The 7,500-nt window shown below is 52.7% G+C and overlaps 1 protein-coding gene across 1 annotated transcript in view; it reads left to right on the top strand.

The window, feature by feature from the left end:
* LOC125037007 (calcitonin gene-related peptide type 1 receptor-like) overlaps positions 1-7,500 on the top strand; it is a 139,072-nt gene that overhangs the window by 127,025 nt on the left and 4,547 nt on the right.

Genomic DNA, 7,500 nt, shown 5'->3' on the forward strand with positions numbered 1-7,500 from the left:
GACCGATCCATCCGTGTAGTATTGTTCTACTACCCGGGGAGTGAATGGCTGCAATGACCCTGTGGGCTTTCTGCCTTTAGCTAGCATAGGGGTATAGGCTCTTTTTCATTGACAGGTTCATTATGTTGAACTCTATCAGGCTCAGTGCCCACGGCGGGGCTTCGGCAAAGTCGGGGTGGGGGGAGTCCATGCCCTTAGCAAGAAGCTGTTCTTTGAGCTGATGGCGTATCAACACCCTGGCTGTATGAGACAGCCAGGAGTTGTTTGCAACGAGCTCGTTGTCTTGTTCGAGGCATCTGACTAATTTTTGTCTTAGGCTTGTGTTCCTGGGAGCCTGGATGACCTTTGACAGAAATTGTGTTGCCGTTAGATCGATTCGTGAGTCCAGGGGGAGAAGGTTTGCCTCCATCAGGAGGTTGAGGACCTTCGTCCACCTCGGGGCACCCAGAATGATCCTGGCAGCTTCATTTTGGACTGTTTCTAATTTGTCTGTGTGCTTTTTCTTTGCAGCAATTAGAGCGACTGAGGCATAGTCCACAATGGGCCGGACAGCATGTACATAGAATGATCTTAGTACTTTGTGTCTGGCCCCTATGCGTCTCCCAGTCATTGCTCTCATGACAGACAGTCTTGCTTTGGTTCGGTCAACCAGGTACTGGACCTCCTTATGGAAGGAGAGGGTCCGGTCTATCCTTACCCCAAGGTATAGGTAGTCCTTGACCCATTCTAATTCCACTCCCTGGATTTTCAGTCTTGTGCCTCGAACTCTCTGTCTCAAAGCCATGGCTTTGGATTTGGCAGCAGAGATCTTTAGTCCCGTCCTACAACACTCCTCTGACACGAGGTCCAGACAACGCTGGGCTTTATTCTGGCTGCGTGGTCCAGTGGAGGTGATAGCGAGATCGTCTGCATACGAGATGATCTGGCACCCCACTGGGAGGTTTATGTTGAGGATGCAGGACATTAAAGTGTTGAATAGGGCTGGACTGAGAACCCCACCCTGTGGCGTTCCATTTTCGAGCGGCATGTGCTGCGATAGGTGACCCTGGAATTTGACATTGGCAGTCCTGTTCCTGAAGTAGTCACCTATCCAAGCCAAGAGCTTTCCTCTGATTCCCTTCTGGATCAGGCTTTCCTGAATGGCAAGTGGACTTGCCAGTTCAAAAGCCTTCTCCAGGTCAAGGAATACCACCACAGCTGGGCCCTTGCTGATTGTGCTTAAGAGCGTGGCTAAGCTGTGTGCTGTGCCCATGCCCCTTGTGAACCCGTGAAGGTGTTCGTGCGGGGGTCCCGTTTTCCATTGAAGCCGGTTTAGTACCATCCTCTCAGCCGTCTTGGCCAGGCAGCTGAGCAGAGAGATGGGGCGGTACTTCCCCGGCTCCTTTGGTTTTGGGACGGGAACTATGGTAGCCCTCTTCCAACTCTGGGGTAGAGTGGAAGTTTCCCAGGACTTGTTGATGAGTTGCAAGAGTGCACGCTCACCTGCTAGTCCTAGGTGGGAGATAATGGGGTACGAGATCCCATCAGAGCCCGGGGCTGTGTTGGAACTGGTTTTATAGGCTTTCCTTAGTTCCCTCAGAGAAAAGATAACGTCTGAGTTATCGGGTTCGGCTGCCCTTTCTCTGATCTGAGCGTGTCTGTCTGGCTGTAGACGCTCTTGTCTTGCCCTCAGCTCGGCTGGCAGACTGTTGCTGCTCGTTCTCGCAGAGAACTCGTGCGCCAGTCTGTTAGCCTCTGCTTGGGGGTCGTGATGGGTGCACCTCGGGGCTGAGCGGCTGGTAGCTCGCTTGACCCGTTGCCACAGCTCTGAAAGGGTGGTTTGGTGGTCGAAGGACTCACACCATTCCAGCCACTTTTCCTGCCTGACTCTGTTGGCAGTTTCCTTGGCATCCGTGACAGCTTCCCTTAGGAGGGATAGGTTGTCAGGGGTTCTTTGCCTTCGGAATAGTTTTCGGCACATGTTCACCCTGTGGTTGACCTCCCTGATCTCGTCATTGAAGTACCAGGCGTCTTTGTGACTTCTGGACCCAGGCCGAGTTTTGGGTATGGTCTGTGAGGCTGCTTCATTAATGGCGTTTAGCAGGCTGGCTTCGAGCACTTCCACATTTTCGCTTTGTGGGGGATTGTTGCATCTCAGACAGAGGGCCAAGGCGTTTTGAAACGCCTGCCAGTTGGCCTTGTCTGTTTTCCATCTTGGATTTGGTCTTAGGATTTCGGCTGGGCCAGCATCCATGAGGGTAGTTATAGTGCCGTAATGGTCACTTGTGACGGTCTCATCGACACACCAGCCAATCCTCCCCACCAGAGTCGCAGTGGCCAGGGTGAGGTCTAGGACCCCTCCTCTGACATGCGTTGGCTCATGGGTGTTGAGGAGAGCGATCTCAGGGAATGTCTCTAGCACGTCAGCTATGTGATAGCCGGCCGCATCCGGTGCCCGGCAGGGAGCCAGGATGGGGTGGTGTGCATTGAAATCTCCCCCTATGATCACTCGGTCGTGTGCAGCAGAAGCACAGACCTGGCTGATGTCTAAGCTTTTACAGTGTGGCCGGCTGTACACATTGTACAGTTTGAGGGGCCCCCCGGCCAGGTGAACCTCGACGGCAAGGGATTCAACATCGTCTCCACAGTGCGATGCATCGGCTATTGCGGAGCAGGGGATTGTTGCTCTCACAAGGGTGATCAAGCCTCTCTTGCCAGGTGTTTGTGGCAGTGTGAAGGCATGGTACCCTGAGAAGCGAACAGTGTCCACTGTTAATGTCTCCTGGAGCATGACAATGTCAATGTTCCTTGATCGCACTACTGCTTGGAGAAAAGCGTTCTTTGCAGAGAAGCTATTGATGTTCCACTGTAGGATGCTTAGATGGTGTGTCATGATGTTACTCAGTGATAGTTACATCAGAGACATCGTCGGAGTCTGACAACTCCATTGCGAGGTCCTCGCTGGTTGAGGGCTCCTCGTCTGTTGTCAGGCTATCCTTGGGTCCACTGGGGGGTGGAGAGCCTTTGGTAGCTCTGACTTTGGTTGGTTCGGCTTTTCTCTCAGGCTTTTTCTTGGCTGGCCTTGCTGGCCTTGCCTGGGCAAGGTCAGCGTGATCTGGCTCTGGCTGCACAGATTCAGCCTGTTTTGGCTCTGCCTGTGAAGGCATGGCCTGGTTTGGAGTGGGGAGGGGAGTCTCGTCCTGGGGTGAGGGTGAGGCTGGTTTTTCTCTAGCCAGCTTTCTTCCCTTCAGGGCTGCGACAGTCTGGGTCATTGCCGTCATGGCGACCGAAACTGCCTTCTCGGCCTCCTCACTCGACCTCCCCAGGGCTGTTGCTACTGCTGTGACAACAGCAGTTAACAGGAGAGTCATATCGTCCTCGTCAAAGAGGAGATGATCATCTGTTGGGGAGGTTTTTGTGGTGCTCTTAGAAACTTTTTTCTTTAGTTTCTTTTTCTGCACCTTTGGCATTGTCGGAAACTCCTTTTTGTTGGAGACATCCGGTGTCGGCTGGGGGGCGGCTTCCTTCCTCTTAGGAGGTCGGGGGGCCTTTTCGCTTTTGTTCCTTCCCCAGACATGGGTGCCCGGTGGGGCAGGAACAAAGTCTGATCGGTTTTGAGCAACCTCTTGTCGCCTGAGGGCCGCCTTTTTCCTGACAGAGCAAGTCAGGCTCCAGGCATGATGCTTCTTGGCACAGTTGGGACATTTGGCTGTTGTGTCCCTCTTTTCCTCTTTGTATGCCTTGAGGCATACCTCTGTGTTGTGTGCCTTGCTACAGACACCACATTTAGGCTTGGCTGTACAGTTAGCCTTGTGGTGACCGTATTTCTGGCACTTGAAACACCGAAGTGGTTCTGGCACATACGTTCGAAGGTTGTAGGTGCCCCAGTTACCCAGATCAAGGGTAGTGGTTGGGGCACCTTTCATGGTCACCAGGACTTGCCTGGTTGGAGTCTTCCCCTTCGACATTCGGGAAGCCTGCACGACCTGTGGGTGTGAAGCGATCAGCTCCACATCGTACGAGACTGAGAAGCCAAGTAGCACCATCTTGGTTCTCTTTTCCTCGGGACTTAGTGGGGAAAGACTCACTTTTCTCCCATCAGTTAGCTCCTTCGTTTCCCGGAGGAAATTTAAGGTAGCTTGATCTTTGGGCATTATGATCATGCCCTGATCTCGGGCGACCCGGATCGACAACCGGATTTTCCGTTGCAACTCCAATGCCCTGACCAATTGGTAGGCATTGTCGAAGCCTTCGGGTTTAGCTGGCACTTTGAACTGGGTGAAGCGTTTAGGGGGTCCCGACTCTTCATCAGAGTCGGTATCCGGCCTCGGACGCTTCGGCCCGCCCTTTCGGCTTTCGGGCTTGTTTGAGGAGGCAGGAGCTGATGCGGCTGGTTCAGCCTGCTCTCCCCTCTCAGTCGGGGAGGCCGTCTGTGAACTCAGGGGCCTCCCTGGCTTAGCTGCTGGCCTGGAGAGGCCAGCTCGCGAGTCAAGATCTTTGACTATTCGGTGGACAGACCCATTGGCTTCGGTCTTGTCCACCTTAGCAGCAGGGGTGACAGTGTCATCCTGTGCTTGGGGCTTTCTTTTGCCACCGGAAGGCGCATATGCCTTCATGGTGACTACCGTGGTCTGGGCCTTGCGCGGTTCGTCAACTGTAAGTTCAGTCTGTGGGGGGTGTTTGATTGTTTTTTCCATGAATTGGTAAGTGCTTCATCCTCTCACGCCCCCACCCACCACGGAGTCCAACAAGGGGAAGCTGAGTGTCAGAACCAGTGTCTAACAGCAACAGGAGTGATGAGAGGATATACGCAGCCAATAGCCATTGTGACGGCACTCACGGACCATTGTGAGTGCCAATGGCGGCATGACTGCTTGACCCTAGCCTCCCGGGGGAGACCAGCCGATTGACCGTGACCGGGCCGGGATCAGGCCGCCTGTCTTGCTGGAATAGAGGACCAAAGAGGCGTGTTGCTAGCCGCAGGGCGTACTCGTTCACGGCATCGCTCAACCTCCAGGACTCCCGTCTCCACAGCGCACAAGGCTGCCACGCACGGCAATCGCGTGGGTAGGTGTAAACCCCTGGGGAGAGACCAGAGGGGATGCCCTTCCACCTACGAGACATCATTGTTTGGAGCCCTTTTGCTCAGCCCTCTGAGGCAGCCACCCAAAGGTTGCTTCACCGCAGTGAGGGAAGAGGAGTCTTGCACTTTTACCAGGCAGTTCCTTTCATCCCTCTGAAGCAACCACCCAAAGGTTGTTTCACCTCAGTGAGGAAGGAAAGGACCTGTGTCTTTTCAAAGTAGTTCCCCCTTCCCTCTAAAACAGCCACCCAAAGGCTGTTTCACCTCAGTGAGGGAAGGGAGGTTTTGCGTTCTTGTCAGGCACTTCCTTTCGTTCCCCTGAAGCAACCACCCAAAGGTTGTTTCACCTCAGTGAGGAAGGAAAGGACCTGTGTCTTTTCGAAGTAGTTCACCCTTCCCTCTAAAACAGCCACCCAAAGGCTGTTTCACCTCAGTGAGGGAAGGGAGGTTTTGCGTTCTTGCCAGGCAGTTCCTTACATTCCTCTGAAGCAACCACCCAAAGGTTGTTTCACCTCAGTGAGGAAGGAAAGGACCTGTGTCTTTTCAAAGTGTTTCCCCCTTCCCTCTGAAGCAGCCATCCAAAGGCTGTTTCACCTCAGTGAGGGAAGGGGGGTTTTGTCCTTTTTGTCAGCTGGTTCCTTTCATCCCTCTGAAGCAACCATCCAAAGGTTGTTTCACCTCAGTGAGGGGGGGGGGCGGTATTCGAAAACCATTCCGGACGTCTAGACGGGAGCGGTCGCCTGTGTGAAGGGCAGGGCCACAAACCGACCGAGAAGCGGGGCGGCACGGGGAATGGTTACCCCGGCGGCCCCCGGCCGGCTGCGTGGCGCGAGCCCGCGACCTTTGCCGTGCCCGGGAAGGCCGGGGGGACAGCTGAAGGGGTCAGGAAGCACCATGAGAAGGCCCGAGGGAGCAACAGGGAAAAATAGGCAAGAAGAAATGGAGCTAGATAAGGGGGAAAAATGGGAGAAGGAAAATAAGTAGCAGAAAAAAAAAAAAAAAAAAAAAAACGTAGGTTAAGAAGACACTGGAAGAAAGAGGCAGAAGGCACAGAAGAATTAAAGGGAAAATTAAAGGTTGAGAAGAAAAACACAAAGATAACACAAGTACTATTGAAAATAAATAACAAAATAATAAATTTGTGTGAGTGTGAGTGTGAGTGTGAGTGTGGAGTGTGAGTGTGAGTGTGAGTGTGAGTGTGAGTGTGAGTGTGAGTGTGAGTGTGAGTGTGAGTGTGAGTGTGAGTGTGAGTGTGGAGTGTGAGTGTGAGTGTGAGTGTGAGTGTGAGTGTGAGTGTGAGTGTGAGTGTGAGTGTGAGTGTGAGTGTGAGTGTGAGTGTGAGTGTGAGTGTGAGTGTGGAGTGTGAGTGTGAGTGTGAGTGTGAGTGTGAGTGTGAGTGTGAGTGTGAGTGTGAGTGTGAGTGTGAGTGTGAGTGTGAGTGTGAGTGTGAGTGTGAGTGTGAGTGTGAGTGTGAGTGTGAGTGTGAGTGTGAGTGTGAGTGTGAGTGTGAGTGTGAGTGTGAGTGTGAGTGTGAGTGTGAGTGTGAGTGTGAGTGTGAGTGTGAGTGTGAGTGTGAGTGTGAGTGTGAGTGTGAGTGTGAGTGTGGAGTGTGAGTGTGAGTGTGAGTGTGAGTGTGAGTGTGAGTGTGAGTGTGAGTGTGAGTGTGAGTGTGAGTGTGAGTGTGAGTGTGAGTGTGGAGTGTGAGTGTGAGTGTGAGTGTGAGTGTGAGTGTGAGTGTGAGTGTGAGTGTGAGTGTGAGTGTGAGTGTGGAGTGTGAGTGTGAGTGTGAGTGTGAGTGTGAGTGTGAGTGTGAGTGTGAGTGTGGAGTGTGAGTGTGAGTGTGGAGTGTGAGTGTGAGTGTGAGTGTGAGTGTGAGTGTGAGTGTGAGTGTGAGTGTGAGTGTGAGTGTGAGTGTGAGTGTGAGTGTGAGTGTGAGTGTGGAGTGTGAGTGTGAGTGTGAGTGTGAGTGTGAGTGTGAGTGTGAGTGTGAGTGTGAGTGTGAGTGTGAGTGTGAGTGTGAGTGTGAGTGTGAGTGTGAGTGTGAGTGTGCGTGTGCGTGTGCGTGTGCGTGTGCGTGTGCGTGTGCGTGTGCGTGTGCGTGTGCGTGTGCGTGTGCGTGTGCGTGTGCGTGTGCGTGTGCGTGTGCGCGTGCGCGTGCGTGAGTTTGTGCGTGTGCGTATGGGTGTGTGACGTGCGAGTGCATGTGTTCACAACGCATACAGCTCTAAATGCATTTTCTCATTAACCTATGGATGTAGGTCCTAGAAAACGTATTTTTTACTCACAAGACACGTTGCATTGCAATTCCTACAAACGGACAATATTTGCTATATAAAAGTACATAAATGTTCCCAAAAGAAAAAAGAAAACTGTATCCAAGACGCAAAAAAAAAAAAAAAACGAGAAAAAAATCATACCTTGACAAAGGTAATTCCAAA

The sequence above is a fragment of the Penaeus chinensis genome, chromosome 22 (assembly GCF_019202785.1).
Source record: "Penaeus chinensis breed Huanghai No. 1 chromosome 22, ASM1920278v2, whole genome shotgun sequence".
NCBI lineage: Eukaryota > Metazoa > Arthropoda > Malacostraca > Decapoda > Penaeidae > Penaeus > Penaeus chinensis.